Source organism: Hypanus sabinus, chromosome 16 (assembly GCF_030144855.1).
Source record: "Hypanus sabinus isolate sHypSab1 chromosome 16, sHypSab1.hap1, whole genome shotgun sequence".
In the NCBI taxonomy this organism is placed as follows: domain Eukaryota; kingdom Metazoa; phylum Chordata; class Chondrichthyes; order Myliobatiformes; family Dasyatidae; genus Hypanus; species Hypanus sabinus.
Window position 1 is genome coordinate 79,402,633 of NC_082721.1, and position 16,753 is coordinate 79,419,385.

The window sequence follows — 16,753 nt, forward strand, 5'->3', positions numbered from 1 at the left end:
CAATTCCCTAATCTTCATAAAATTTCTCCTTGCTCAACTGTTCCAAAGCATTTTGGTGGGAATGAGGCACAGAACTAGAAGCCCAATGACAGCCAACAATCTGGGGTCCAATCTAAGGGGGGAGGGCCTCAAGGTTGTGGGTACGAGTGCTGCTGAGTGATGAGGTAACACGATGATCATAATTAAGGACAGGTCAGCGGGTGATGTGGAGGGTGAGATTGGTAGTAGGTGGGGTCCCAAAAGGGACGTATGATCATATCTTAGTGAGTTCCAGTCTCCCAAGACAATACAAAAGCCTGATTGCCCAGGAATTGAATGAGGGTTGCTCTGAAGATAAAATGGAACATTTCCCCCACACACTTACCCTCCCATGGTGAGTAAAGCAATCTCACAGCTCCATGGGTCCAGTTCTATACTGCCCTGGGGATGACTATCTTGAGCTGTGTGGGGATGGGTTAAATAGGGTTTGGTTGGTTGGATCAGAGTGGATCAAGTTTGACTGGGCCAGATGGGGTTGATGGAATTGGACTGTGCTGGATCTGGTTGGGGTGGGTTGGATCACATTGGATCAGAAGGGACTGGTCTAGACTGGAACTTGGGATTGGGATGAAATGGATTGGGTTGGGTTGGATGGATTGGGTAGATCAGGTTGGGTCAGGTTGGACAGGGTGGGGTTAGGTGAACTGGATTGGGGTGGGTTACATAGAGTTAGGTTGGTTTGAGTTGGGTTAGATTGGGTTGGGTTGCACTGTGACGGATTAGGTTGGACTGGGTTGGATTAAGTTTGGTCTGGGTTGGAACGGTTAGATCATTTTGGGTCAGGTTGGACTGGGTTGGATTAAGTTTGGTCTGGGTTGGAACGGTTAGATCATCTTGGGTCAGGTTGGACTGGGTTGTATCATGTTGAGGAAACATTGAGCTCTCCCTGCTGCCACACTGAATCAGTAAGGTGAGCAGAGCAGACAAATACAATCATCTGCCAAGACAGGAATAATTTTATTCTCTTGGCCACAGGAAAAATGACAACGAAGTAGAGCTGCTGTAGTACACACTTTGCAATTACCAGAAGAATCAGGGTTTGAAAGATAACTCACTTCGAATAACAACGGCCTTGAGGAGCTGTTACAATCTGACACATGATTGGCATACAGAGACACTTTGCTGAGTGATCAGAAATGAATGATTGGGGACCTGACACAGAAATGTTTTATCACATCAGGAGTGTTCCGTTGCCCTTTTTGCTTTCCCTAATCCCTATGTACAGCCACATCTGGGTCACCACTGTCTCTCAGGGGAGCAAACAGCTCACTCCGTCTCGCCTATATCTGATTTCAGACTCACCATTTCTTAACCCTCTCCTCAATTCGGGACAAAGCAAGTATGGAGGCCAATGGTGTCGAAACAGAGGGACAGACAGAGGCTGACAGAGGGAAGGACCCAAAGGAATCCACAAGGTCCTCAGTTGGTCAAAGGGATCCTGTGAAGGAATAAATGCTCTCTTTCCCATCCCCTGCTCTCAAGATCATCTTCTTTGATTCCATATGGCTATGTTCTGGGTATCCTCTCCACGTGCAGCAAGATAGAATAGCAGGTAGCTTAACACTTTGCAACACCAGCAATCAGAAGATCAGGGTTCAATTCCCGCCACTACCTCTACGGCGTGCGTGTGGGTTTCCTTCCACATTCCAAATGACATACGTGTTAGGATCAATAATTGTGGACATCCTATGCTGATGATACATGCAAGCTGCCCCCAGCGCGTCTTTGGGGTGTTTTGGTTGTCGGTGCAAATAGAACCTTTCATTGTCTATTTCGGTGTACAGTGGATTCTGGTTAATTTATTTATTTAATGAGACCTGATGAAGGGTCTCAACCTGAAACGGTGACTACTTACCCTTTCCCTTAGATGTTTCCTGGCCTGAGTTCCTCCAGCATTTTGTGTATGTTACTTATTTATTTAAAGATTGAGCGCAGGAGGGCTCTTTTTCCCTTCGAGCTGCACCACCCAACAACCCCTGACAACCCTGATTTAACCCTAGTTTAATCACAGGTCATTTTACAGTTAATCCACCGGGTATGTCCTTTGGATAGAAACCAAAGGACCCTGTGAAAACCCATGCATTCCATGGGGAAGACGATCAGACTCAGCAGAGAGAAGGTGGGGATTGAATTCTGAACCACATGGTCCAAGCTGTACTAGATTCGAGCTAACCGCTACTCTGCCGCGTAGCCACCTGTCGACACACTGGGACCAGTATATTTGGACATAATTAAGCAGCTATTAGCCAAAATTTCATGGAAACAGAAAAGTATAAAAAGGACAAACTGAGTAACAAATTATGTTTTTAAATGAGATACAGAACAATTAGTAATGAAAATAAATTCAGAACAAATTAGAACACTACCAAAATTACTACAGTACTATAAAACTGTGTATTAGTTCCTAATAGCTATCGATGGAGGAATTCATTCAGAGTACAAAATGAAAATCATCACAGACACCTAGTGCAGATAATGGGCTGCCGTTGCACAATGTTATCAACGATTGCATCCTCCAAGTCTTCAAATTCATTGTAACGTTCAAGACGATTGTCAATAGGTTCCTTCAAATTCCTCATAGTTCCTATCTTGTTGAAGTAGTGAAATTGTTTCATTTTCACTCCCAACCGGTTTTGGCATCCCCAAGCCTGAACGCTTGAAACGGCAGTGAGCAAAACAGCTCATGATTGTCTTACTGCTTATTTCTCGCCAACTCTCAGTGATAAAAAAAACACTGTTTTTGGAACACAAACACATGCAACTGACACTATTTAAAAAGTGTTCTCTTTAAACAGAGTATAGCATCTAACAGCCACACGAGTGCGCACAACTGATGCTAGTTAGAATCTGTCTGGCAGGTCTCATGCCCCGATTAAGCAGCATCGTGTCCCAAATAATGAAGAGAATTCCGGCAGTTTCCTCAATTTGTTTCTTTTCATTAAGAGTTGTCCTAAATAAGCGGCTGCCCCTGTTCACCAGCGGCAGAATAAAATGGAATTCACTGGAACGCGACAAGTAAAGCTAATCTAACTGGGAGGTCTTTGATTGATTCTGTTATAATTACTATTCTAATGACTTGTTGAGTACGCCCACAAGAAAATGAATCACAGGGTTGTATGTGGTGATATTCAAAGGATTCAAAGTACATTTATTATCAAGTATATATAAATTATACAACCTTGAGGTTTGTCTGCTGACAGGCAGCCACACAGCAAGAAAACCCAAAATAACCCAGTTTTAAAAAAAGACCAACACCCAATAGGCAGAGAAAGAAGGGAAAAAAAATCACAATTCATGCAAACGATAAAAGCAAGCAATAGTATTTTGAACCAGATTAAGTCCATAGGCTTGATTTTCGGAGTAGCCAGAGCAGGCCCATAGCCTGGGTTTCAGTTCATCAAACAGCGGGGCAGATCGTCATGAAGCTCGCAGAAGTGCGCAGCAGTCAGAGCACTCTCACAGCACGGAGAGTGGAGAGGACATAAGTGTAACAAACGAGAAAATCTGCAATGCTGGAAATCAGAGCAACACACACAAAATGTTGGAGGAATTCAGCAGGCCAGGCGACATCAATGGAAAAAATACAGTCGATGTTTCAGCCCGAAGCCCTTCGGCGGGACTGGAGAAAAAGAGCATTTATATCTACTTTGATAATAAAATTTACTTTGAACTTTAATATTTATCTTTAAAGATACCTCGGGAATTGTTTCAGGTTCTGTTCTTCCAAATTCCAGTGGTTTTGTTGATCATATACTGGACATCAAACTTCAACCCTAACTCAGTGACGGTGTCACATTTGTTGATCAGTGACTTTCTTGAAAACCTTTGAACCTTTATTTTTCAAAAATATCATTTGTTTTCCATTGCTGTGAAGCAAAAAGAGTTTCTTAAAACCAATGCATTTATAATAAAGGCCATTTGCTAGACAGCTCCAGAAGACTGACACTTGTGGGGAATATTTCCAAAATATTCCATCAAACTTCAACCAGATTATTTTATTTTATGAACCTAAGGTGCAACTTTCCTCCAGTTGTGACAAATCTGCTGGGTGACATATCTACAGGTCGTCCTATTCATGTTTACATGGGCCAGGTCTTGGAGAACATTGAGATAGAAGTATTAACTCAGGATTTCAATGAATAATAAGAAAAAACAAGGATTCCTTATTCTGTGGTGAAATACAACCTGATGTTGAAAGATTACAACATAACTGAAGATTAATGTAACTACTTTATCTTTCAATTTCTTTCTTTCCTTTGTACTTTAAGGTGACCCTGACATATGTTCAGACAATCGTGAGGAACAATCTACTGACGATCTGATAAGGTTTGATTAGCAGCCTATCTCCAGCCATTCATTCACACCCATCACCTAGCCACAATAGTAGCACTTTACATCCATCTTCATGATGCACTGCAGCAACACAGCAACTCTTTATTGGGAACCATCCAAACCCAACCCCTAGGACAAGGGCCACAAACTCACCAAGCCACGCACGATCCCAACTCGGAGACACGCTGCTGTCGTTGGGTCAACGTATCGAAACTGCCTCCCTAACCACATGGTGGGTACACTCGAGGACTGTAATGGTTCAAAGGCAGCTTGCCACCACCCTCTCGATGGCTATTAGGAAAGGGCTATAAATGGTGATCCTCCAAGAGGACCACAACCTTGTCGTAGGGTTTGGAGGCCTTTGTGCTTCAGTGACCCAGAGAGCTATGTTGGTTGGAGTCAGGGCATTGTGCTCTGACTCTTGGTGGGGTCGCCCATGACAAACAGGTCAAAGGGTAGAGGCCAGACTAGGAGACGTCTATTGGTCCTCCAGGTTTGGAGTTCAGCACAGGGCTAACACCAACTGGTCAAGAGAAAGCTGTTACACAAACAGCAACGAAGAATCCATCTGAGTGAGACAGTATTCCCGAGTCTCCACCCAGGATTTGCACGACTGACAGTAGTGAAAATCGAGAGGAAGCTACTGGCATGATGAAGGAAGCCCTGAACACTGTCAAGATACCACACCTGGGGCACAATAGAGAAAATGGCTAAGGACAGACAGAGATTGAGAACCTTCATTGCTTCCCTAAATGCTGGCGGTGATGATGACGATGATCAGTAATGATGGGTGTCGGGGCAGAGACACATCCCTACCAAAGGAGGTGTAAGTTGCACCTACCTTCTGCTGGTCTGCAGGTCACCCTTGGGCAAGATCCTACTCCCCACCGCCCTGACCAGGGTCACGTGAAGCCAATGGGAGCAGGTGGCGGATGGTCGTATAAGCAGCCAGTGATTATGTCAAGTCCTGGTTTTACAACCACTGATTCCGGGCAGACAATCTCTGAAGAGTATTCATAATGGCCGGGGTCACCCGTCTTGTAAAGACACTGCCCAGAAGAAGGCAATGGTAAACTACTTCAACAGAAAAATTTGCCAAGAGCAATTATGGTCATGGAAAGAGCATGGTTGCCCTCGTTAAACAGCATGGCACATAATGAACAGAGGAATGATGATGGCTTGGCCTGTGAAGCCCACATCCATTGAAATGATAATGAAAGAAGGACGGTGTCTCAGCAGACCTCCTTTCCTTGACCTTCTGCCCTTCTGATTGAGGGTCCTGTGTTTAAAATAAATCTGAACCAACTACAAACAAGTTTGTCTACTGATTCCATGAATTTTGTTATAAATCCCCCATCTCAACCCTAGTTGGAGCAAAAGGAATTAGTTCTCTTTTCCTCCTGTGTCTCTTACCTCTGTCAGCTATTAAAGGTTTCAAGATGTTACAATCATAATTCTGAATTAAACTCCAGGAGCCCGAGCAATCACTTTATTTTCACTTCTGTGGAGCTTTCAGTCTGAAGAAAATTTCAACGGAATTGCATATTCACAAAGGGGTTACATTTTAAGTTGGAAACTACAGACCTCCAGACTCCTCCATCTGTCTGTTTATTGGAGCCAGCTAAGCCCACATTGACATGAAATGCCATGTGTACATAAATAAGTTTATCAGACACGCAGCGAGGTTTCCAATGCGGTACCTCATGTTTACTTAGCTGAAGCACTCTTTCCGTTATTTTTCTCAGTAGCTGCTGCCTGTGTTGACATTTCAAAAGGTTTCTAAGGACACACAGAAACTATTTTATTGTGAAACTTAAACCTTATGGACAGTCAAAATCGACAGGGATTTGGATTGACAGGCCTGTCCTCGACTCTACGTCCCAGGATCTATGGTGGTCACACAGCAGGCTGGGATGTTAGATCTTCGGTCAATTTCTTGCCCTGTGGACCACAAACCGCTCTGGACGTACAGCAGCCCAACCCTGCTGATGTCGCTGTGGTTAAGACTGGTTCTACAGATGTTGCCTTTGTGTTACAGTCACCGGTGCAATTTATTTCTGCATCTGACTTCTCTAAGCATGCATAGATACAAACATTCATGAGCACGCACGCACACATACACACACACACACACACACACACACACACTTCCTCTTCGGTTGTCCATCGAAATCCGATGACGACGTCCACTCCTTTAACTTTGATGACTATACAGTCCTATCCTGGACCACAAGCTCTATTGCAGGTGGGACATGTATATGTGGTAGTGCTGGTAGTGGTGGCAACCATGGCTGCATTTCTCGCAGCTCTCTTCTGCTGTCTTCTGGTTGTTCTCTCCATCTCCAGAATACGAACCCTGTCCCTACTCAGCTGTCACCGAGTGTTACGGTCGGCAGCAACATCCTCCAGGTCCTCGGGTCTGATCTTACACTTCCTTAAAGCGTTCTTCACCTGATCCTCATAGCGCTTCTTCAGCCCTCCAGCTGAGCGTCGGCCATGATGTAGCTGACCGTATAACACTCTGCGGGGTAGCCGACATGGGGGCATCCTTATCACGTGCCCCAGCCACTGCAGCTGACGCTGGGTGATCATGGCCCCAATACTTCTGTAGTTGGTCTTCACAAGTATTTCAGTGTGAGGCTTCCGCTCCCACCAGGTAATTCCCAGGATGCGCTGGAGGCAGCTTATGTGGAAGCGCTCCAAGGACTTGATGTGACGGCTGTAAGTTACCCAAGCTTCACAGCCGTAAAGGAGGGTGGTGACACAGACTGGTTGGTATACAGCGACGTTTGTGGAGGGACGAAGGCTCCTGTTCTGAAAGACTCTACGCCGAAGTCTCCCAAAGGCAGCTGATGCCTGTTTAATGCGGCTCTGGATGTCATTGTCAATGCCGCTATCCTCAGAGAGAATGCTCCCCAGATGTTTGAAAGATGGCACCAATAGCAGCTTTTCATCACCAACAGTGAAGGCAGGTAGGGTGGGTGGGACACTGACACTCCATTGGCAAACCACTTCTGTCTTGGTGGTATTGACAGTCAGCCCCATCCTGCTGTACGCTCGCACTGCCACAGCAAGGACAGTCTGAAGATCCTCCGGAGTGTGGGCCACAAGAGCACAGTCGTCTGCATCCTGCAGCTCCAGGACCCGCTCTCTATGGAGTTTGGTGGTTGCGTGGAGCCTCCTGATGTCAAAGAGGTTGCCATCTAATCTGACGTCCACTGCCACACTGCTGCTGTATTCAATCTCATTGTGGAGAAGCTTGGTAACACACAGGAGGAAGATGTTAAAGAGCACTGGCGCTAGCACACACCCCTACCTCACCCCTGTGCGTACAAGGAAGGGCTCGGACTCTTGTCCTCCTATGGTCACCCGAGCAGTCATCCCATCGTGGAACTGGCGGAGGATGTTAACAAATTTATTGGGACAGCCAAACCTGAGGATGACATACCATAGGAGCTCTGTTTGTACGTGCGCCCGCACACACACACACACATTCCTGAATGCATCATTTCAGACATTTCACTTGCAATCGCAAGACTTTGTTGGACAGTGTTAATGTAAGTTGCTGCAAACCTGTTACTTTTGTCTGGTGGAGGGACAGGCAACGTGGGAGCTGTGTAGCCTCGGTTGTAGTGAGAACAAGGCCTCAAGCTTCGGGCTTGCCTGGCTAGGCCTGCGGACCAGGTGAGAGACATGGAAGCATTTATAGTGGCGTGTCCGTGCTCAGCTGGGGTCTGGCTTCTTCCTTTGGTGCTGCCCTCCCATGTTTAAGCAGTGGAATAGCAGGCTAGGTCGTGTGCGTCTGTATACTGCCAGGAGACTGTACCATCGATTGCTGGACATTGTTGCTCCACGTCTTGGGCAATATTTAGGTTATTTTCAAGTAAATGTGCTTCTTTGCTCACTATTTTAAATATTGTTACTTGCAATTTTTGAATATTTGCTTGTTTTTTTTAAATATGTTTCAATTGATAGTAGTGAAAATACACCTGTATCTGGATATAACTGTTGGTGAGTCAGTTTTCAGGCAAAAACTACACCATGAAGTCAAAAGAACACCCCAAGTAACTCGGAGAAAACGTTACAGAAGAGCACAAGTCAGGAGATGGAGGCAAGAAAATTTCCAAGTCACTGAATATCACTTGGAGTACAGTTAAGTCAATCATCAAGAAATGAAAAGAATATGGGACAGCCGTCCTCAAAAACTAAGTGACCATGCAAGAGGGGAACTACTGAGAGATGTCACCAAGAGACCTATGACAACTCAGGAGGAGCTATAAGCTACAGTGTTCAAGATAAAAGAGACTGCGCGTACAACAACTTGCTCAAGTGCTTCACCAGTCACAGTTTCATGGGAGAGTGGTAAAGAGAAAGCCACTACTGAAAAAAATTCACATGAAAGCTCAGCTAGAGTTTGACGGAAGCATGTGCCAGACTTTGAAGTCAGCTGGAAGGAGGTTCTATGGTCTGAGGAAACCAAAATTGAGCTTTTTGGCCATCAGACTAAAGGCTATGTTTGCCATAAGCAGACTGTGGAAGGCCTGTGAAGATAGAGAGTAAAACGAATGCAGCAAAATGCAGGGAAATCCTGGTGCAGTCTGCAAGAGAACTGTACTTGGGAGAAGGTTTGTTTTCCAACAAGACAATGATCCCAAGCATAAAGCCAAAGCTACACAGGAATGACTTAAAAACAACAAAGTTAATGTCCTGGAGGGGCAAAGTCAGAGTCCAGACCTCAATCCAAGGAGAATTTGTGGTTGGACTTGAAAAGGGTTGTTCATTCACGATCCCCATGCAGCCTGACAGAACTTGAGCAGTTTGTAAAGAAGAATGGGGAAAAGTTGCAGTGTCCAGATGTGCAAAGCTGATGGAGACCTATCCACACAGACTCAAGGCTGTAATTGCTGCTGAAGGTGCATCTACTAAATACTGACTTGAAGAGGGTAAGTAATTATGGAATCAATTATTTTATGTTTAATAACTATAATAAATTCAGACCAATTTGTAGAAATTTGTTTTCACTCTGACACAAAGTGACACAAATTTTCTGGCAATTACCAGAAGTTAGAGAAATTGATGGTCATGCCATCAGGTTGGAGGCTACCCAGATGGAATACAAGGTGTTGCTCCTGCAACCTGAGTGTGGCCTCAAAGCAGCAGTAGAGGGGGCCATAGCATGACATGTTGGAATGGGAATAGGAAGTAGAATTAAAATGGGTGACCACTGCGAGATCCTACTTTCTCTGGAGGATGGAGAGTAGGTGCTCAGTGAACCGGTCTCCCATCTAGATCAGATCTTACTGATATACAGGAATCCACACCGGGAGCATCGGTACAGTAGAACCCCAACAGACTCACAGGTGAAGTGTCATCTCACCTGGAAGGACTGTTTGGGGCCCTGAATGGTAATGAGGGAGGTACAGGAGCTGGTGTAGCACTTATTCTGCTTGCAAAGGTAAGTACCAGAAGGGAGATCAGCGGGATGGGATGAATGGATAAGGGAGTCATGTTTAGGGAGCAATCCCTGTGGAAAGCAGAAAGGAGGGGGTGCACGGAAAGGTGATGGTGGGATGCCATTGGAGATGGCAGAAGCTACGGAGAATTAAGTGCTGAATGCAAAGGCTTTTGGGATGGTAGGTGAGGACAAGAGGAACCCTATCCCTGGTGGGATGGCTGGAGGATGGGTTGAGGGCAGACATGTGCAAAATGGAAGAGATGCGGTTGAGGTCAGCATTGATACTGGAGGAAGGAAAGCCCCATTCTTTGAAGAAGTAGAGAATCTCCTTAGCTCCGGAATAAAAAGCCGCATCCAGAGATGGAGGAATTGAGAGAAAGAGATGGAATACTTACAAGTAACAGTGTGAGAAGAGGTACAGTCTGGGGAGCTGTGAGAATAAGTGAGTTTATAAAAGACATCAGTAGATAGACTGTCTCCAAAGATAGAGACAGAGAGATCAAGAAAAGGGAGGGAGGTGTTGGAAAAGGACAGATAAATTTGAGGGTAAGGTGGGTGTCGGACTGGCTTGCTGAGTTCCTCCAGTATTTTGTGTGTATCCTATTCCTTGACTTTGTGTTGGGCTTTTTTTGGCAGAGCATAAGAGACAAAGGCCAAGAGCTCAGACAGCAAGCGCACAGGTGGGTTGAAGTGAAAGGAGCCCGGAAGCTCTGGGTTGTCTCTCTGGATTGAATGCAATATGGCCGCCCTTTGGAGAGTGTTTGTGAAGGGCAACTGTTGCATCTAAACCATGAAGATCCCATTAAACCTGACTGAAGGTTCCATTGCTATCATATATACCATTCTGATGTGGAAATTAAATTTATTCCTTCTTTAGCACTGTGTCCAAGCCCTGGGGGGGGGGTGGGGGGTGGGGGGGGGAGCTCCTTCTCCACACAGATTGCACCTGCCCTTCTAAAACGAGAAGAAGTAAATATTAACATTGCTAGCAACATCCACACACCATCGAGCAAAGGTGTTAAAAAAAAAAATTGTGACAGATCTTCCAATCAAGCAGAACTCTTTTTCTCAAAGAGACAAAGAAAATAGTGAGTGCAAAGTGTGTGGATGTTGAACAGGCATTTTGCTTGTCAGTATCTGAAGGTGGTAGCTTACATGAAACAGAGTTGTGCTTGATTCAAGCTGCTTGGCTCAGCTGTTTGTGAACTAAAGCCTGCTTCTAAAGGCCTAATTACCTGTTTTGTTGAGACTGACTTGTCTCTTCTGTAGCACTGATTGATAAAGTGCTTGTCAGTGCCTCAGTAACATGTTCCGTTTTTTATTTATGAGATGCATTCTTGTCATTTTGCACGCTCCAGTCTCCGTCCCGCCGCTCCTCGGTCTGACACTCCCAGTACCTCAGTGAGCACGTGACATGAGGTTGGAGCAGCTGACTCGTGGTTGAGGTGTCAAGCAGGGGCCTTGAAGGCCTTCTAAAGAAGAAGTGAAAGAAATAACTCAGGAAATGTGTAGCTCGGGTGGTTGATGGTTGGAAGGAGTTGTTCTGTGATCATGGCAATTTACTTGCAAATGTTTCGTCGCCGTTTGAGGAGATATCATCAGTGCACCTTTCACTTGTGGACTATCTTCTGAGTGTTTGGCCTTTATTACTCATCAATCAGCAAACACACAGCATGCAAATAAATTACTAGAAGCACGGCTTTCCGTGAACAATTCTGTAAACAGACATGTCAGTCTTGATCCTATTTATGTCTGTGCGGCTAGAATTCCAGACCACAGTTCACCAAGCAACCAATCAGCGACGAGAACCTTCCTTGCATCACAATTGAGTTCCCGTAACAACGGCCAATCAGCTGACTGATAAGTATGTAAAGGCAAAGCGTTCGGAGGACACTCCACAAATTAACAGCGCACTGATGATGTCTCCTCGTAAGGTGACCAAAGGGCTACAAATGAATTGCTGATCGGAGAACAACTCAACCGAGCCGAGAATTGAAAGGTTCCAAACACAATGGACTGTGGAGCTGCTGGAAATTCAGAGTACTGTACAGATTCAGAACGGTGGAGGAACACAGCAGGTCAGTCAGCGTCTATGGAAAGCAATAAATGGTTGACTTTTGCCCTGGCTTCTTCCCCTTCCTTTACAGTTATGATTTGGATTCCCCCTTCTCCAGGCCTGCACCTCTTTCACTAATCAACTTCCCTGCTCTTCACTTCACCCTCCCCCCCCAGTTTCACATCACCCTGATCTTCTTCCTTCCTCACGCCTTCCCCCACCTTCTATCTCCGACTCCTCATCTTCTTTTCTCCAGTCCTGATGAAGGATCTCAGCCCAAATCATCGATTATACTCTTTTCCATAGATGCTGCCTGGCCTGCGAAGGTGCATAGCAGGAATCCTTGTTTAAAATTGTTCTTTAGCAGAAGAAAACTATCTATTTCAACTTAAAATAAGAACAAAAGCCATTTGACCCCTTTAGTCTTCTCAACCGTTTGTCAATATTACAAGACCATAGGATATAAAGCAAAAGTAGGCCATTGTCCAATCGATTCTGCTCCACCATTTCATCATGACAAATCCATTTTCCCTCTCAATCCCAATCTCCGGCTTTCCCCCAAAATAAATTATGTCTAATTTATTGCAAGAGCATAATTTTTTAACAATCCACATGTAAGAATCTATCAGATCAGGATGCTTCTGGGAAGAAAAATGGACAGTTGATGCTTCAAGCCTAGAACCTTTATCAGGCTGAGTACCTCTTGCGTCACCACCTTATTGACACTACCACACCCCCCCCCATATCTTTTGATTCCCTTTATATCTAGAAATCTATCAGTGTCTGTTTGCAGTGCACGCACTGACTGAATCCCTAGGATCCAAAGATTCGCCACCCACTGAGTGAGTGAAGAAAGCTCCTCCTGTGAGACTGTGGTCCTCCAAGCCAACCCTGTAGGACGTTTGTAACTTCTGATGAGAGACTATTCTTCTTCCATCACTCAGAACCTACTGAGTTGATCCAGAACAACAATCTCAATGAATCAAGCAGCATTGGACATTTCTCACTGCTCATGTGCATGTAGGTACTAGTGCATATGACATAAACTTATTTTTCACTATTAGACATTCATAACCAATTGTAAATGTACAGAATAAAAACCTGGTATAAATTACAAAATAAATATAAAAAAGGAATATCGAGGTAGTGTCCATGAGATCATGGACCATTCGGAAAACTGACGGTGGAGAGGAAGAAGCTGATTCCGAAGTTTGCCCGCACAACACAACATCTGTATCCTTCAAGGGGTTCCCAACCTTTATTATGCCATGGACCAATAGCATTAAGCAGGGGGTCCGAGAACCCCAGGGTGGGAAGCCCTACCTCCATTTCCTGTCTGTACATGTATCTGTCTGAACAGCCCTTGAGCAATTCCGTTGTATCGTTCATGAAGCAGCAGGGACAAAGTGGGCCAAAGGGCCTATTCTTATGTTCTATAACTTCATGGCACAGAGACAAAGCAAAAGAAGATTAAAACTGTTTGCCTGGTCATTTTTTAAATTAATGTTTTCAGAATTGTTGTCATGCTTAAAATCAGTTGTGTTCCATACTTAGCAGCAATAACCAAAACACAAAAGGACTATCTTGATGTTGGGGCGTCCTGATGTTTCAAAAGTGTTACAGGAATGCTCAAAAATGTCAAAAAAACTGCAGATGCTGGAGATCTGAAATAAAATCGAAAATTCTGTAAACAATCAGCAGGTCAGGCTGCTTCTGTGAGCAGAGAAACAGTGCTAACATTTTAGATCAATGACTTTAAGTGTGCAACTTGAAACTCAACATTGAATGAAAGTGAGTGACAGAGGGCAAAACATGACATGCATACTTTTTGCCCTGTTAGTGGTCAAGATTTGGAATGGGAGGGAGTAGAGGCAGATTCTCAGTGCCTCAGCAGCAAGCTGGCAGAGTGTCTAATAGGGAAGAGTTGAATAGTTATGAAGAGAGAGCCGGCAAGTGGGATTGGCTGGGCTGCTCTTACATAAAGACTTGGATGTAACCCTAACTCTATTTCACTTCCCACAGATGCTGTATGACTTGCTGAGCATTTCCAGCATTGTTGAAATGATAATGGAAGCAGACTCTTTAACCTCCTCTTCTGTGACCAATCACACATTTAACCATATATTAAACCTGCCCATGTCACAATTGTGTTTCCGTAATGATGACCAGTCAGCTGATTGTTATGTAACTAAAGGCCCAGCACTCAGGGGGCGCACCACAAGTGAACAGCACACTGATGGTGTCTCCTCGTATGGTGACGAAATGTTTGCAAATGTTTCCAAGATCGGAGAACAACTCAACACAACCATCAACCATCCGAGCTAAACATTTTTCTGAGTTATTTCCATATATTAAAACTAATTTTTATAATCTCCACACATTCACATCAAATTCCCACCCACATTCTACCACTCACCGACATACTAGGGGAAATTTATGCAGCCAATTTATCTACCAACTTGTGCGCCTTTGGGATTTAGGAGGAAACCAGGGTACCTGGAGGAAACTCACACGGTCATGGGGAGGGTATGCAAATTCTATACAAGGAGGACAGGATCAAATCCAAATCTCTAGTACTTTGAATCAGTGACTCTTTGAGCTGCCCATTATGTCACAATTGATTTTTCTTTGTGTTTTTTATGATTATAGCAATGCATAGTTTTTTACTCTTTAATGGAATTTGGGAAAGGATTAGGTTTTCAAAGACTAATCAAGAAGATAAGACAAAAAATAGTTGAAGACGGAGAGTATGGTGACTTGATTGACCATCTAGAGTCATTCAAACTGGCATTAAACGGTCTGTTTATTTTCCAGTTGCTCCGGTAACCCTCCTGACCTCAGTTACCATTGGTTGTCTGACCTGTCTATCTTCATCCAACTCTATGAGAAAGACAACTGGTGGTCGGCACCCCATGGGAGAAGAACGGAGACGGGAGGCACCTGGCGGTAATGGTTCTGTCTCAACTTTGCTCACCTGACCTGGAACATCTAGCGATCAAATGACATCCATTTTATCTGCCGAGGGAGTTTTCTGCCATCATCCTGGTAGTGGTGCACATTCCACCTCTGACCAACATCAGGCAACATCAGGAGCTGAATCAACAGTCACAAAACAATGCATCCTGATGCCTTTCCAAACACTGCAGGGGGAATCTCAACTAAGCCAACTTGAAGGAGTCTCCACCAGCAATGATGTCACCTGAGGAACCAGAGGCACCTACACGCTTGACAACCATTCAGACTACCATGAAGAATGTTTGCTATGTTATTCCATGGTCACACTTTGGAAAGTCTGTACTCCTACCCCTGGTGTACCCACAGAGGCTAAAGGCCTCTGCACCAGTGGGGAGGAGCAAGAAGGTGTGGTCAAGGAGTCTCTGCTTCCCTTGAGTTGGAGACCTGGAAAACCTTCAGGGATTCATCTTCAAATATGAATGAGTAGGCCAGAGTTGGCTCCAACTTCATCAGGGACTGTGGATGAATGTTTGCCTTTGAGAATATACCGGATGTAGTCAAACCAGAAGCCATAGATGAACCAGAAGATTTGTAGTCTGCTGAGGGCTCACTCAAGACTGGTGATCCAGAATTATACAAGAAGCCCAGGTATGACCTATGGAAGGCTATTTTAAGAGCAAAAAGCAATTCCAATTGATGTTAGAGACTGGATCAGGTGCATGTCAGCTCTGGTAGGGCTTGCAAGGCCATTACTTCCTGCAAAGCGAAACCTAACATCGTGAATGGCAATGTTTCACTCCCAGATGAGCTCCATGCCTTGTATGCTTTGAAAGGGAGAATAAAACTACAATTGTGTGAATCCCTAATTACCCTGTGATCTCCGTCTCAGAGGAAGATGTCAGAACACCTTCTGGGAGGGTGAACCATTGTAGGGCATCAGGTGTACCTGGTAGGGCACTGAAAGCCTCTGCAACCAACTGGCAGGAGTGTTAATCTTGAATCCGTCACTGCTGCATCCAGAGGCTCCCACCTGCTTCTAAAGGGCAACAATCATACCAGTGCAGAAGAAGAGCAGGCCAAGTGGTCTCAATGACTATCACCCAGTGGTACTCGCATCTACTGTCATAAAGTGCTTTGACAGGTTAGTCAAGGCCAGAATCAACTCCTGCCCAAACAAGGACCTGGACCCACTGCAATTTGCCTATTGCCCAAATAGGTCTATAGTGGATGCAATCTCACTGGCTCCCCACTCAGCCTTGGATCACCTGGACAACTGCAATACCCACATCAGGCTGCTGGCTCTTGATTACAGTTCAGCATTCAACACCATCAAATTATATCAACAAGCTCCAAAACGTGGGCCTCTGTTCCTCATTCTGCAGCAGGGTCCTCGATTTCCTCATCAGCAGATCAGAAATAACGTCTCCTCCTTGCTGACAGAGTGCACTGGAGCACCTCGAGGATGTACGCTTAGCCCACTGCTCTAGTCTCTCTGCACCCACGTTGGCATGGGTAGGCGCAGCTCAAACACCGTCTATAAATGTGCCAATAACTCAAGCATTGTTCGCAGTACTTCAGATGGTGATAAGAATCCTTACAGGAGGGAAATAGATCAGCTGGTAGAGTAATGTCACAACAACCTTCCACACAACATCAGTAAGACTTCAGAAAGGGGAAACTGAGGGAACACACATAACTCCTTTTTGAGGGATCATAGAAACATAGAAAATAGGTGCAGGAGTAGGCCATTCGGCCCTTCGAGCCTGCACCGCCATTCAGTATGATCATGGCTGATCATCCAACTCAGAACCCTGTACCTGCTTTCTCTCCATACCCCCCGATCCCTTTAGCCACAAGGGCCATATCTAACTCCCTCTTAAATATAGCCAATAAACCGGCCTCAACTGTTTCCTGTA

At 44.9% G+C, this 16,753-nt stretch overlaps 1 long non-coding RNA gene across 1 annotated transcript; it reads left to right on the plus strand.

Annotated features, from left to right (window-relative positions):
- The first annotated feature begins 8,893 nt into the window (after positions 1-8,893).
- Positions 8,894-15,100, plus strand: LOC132405876 (uncharacterized). Its single transcript, XR_009515988.1, has 3 exons — positions 8,894-9,314; positions 10,463-10,506; positions 14,697-15,100. It is a non-coding gene; the product is annotated as an uncharacterized LOC132405876 (long non-coding RNA).
- Positions 15,101-16,753: the final 1,653 nt, after the last annotated feature.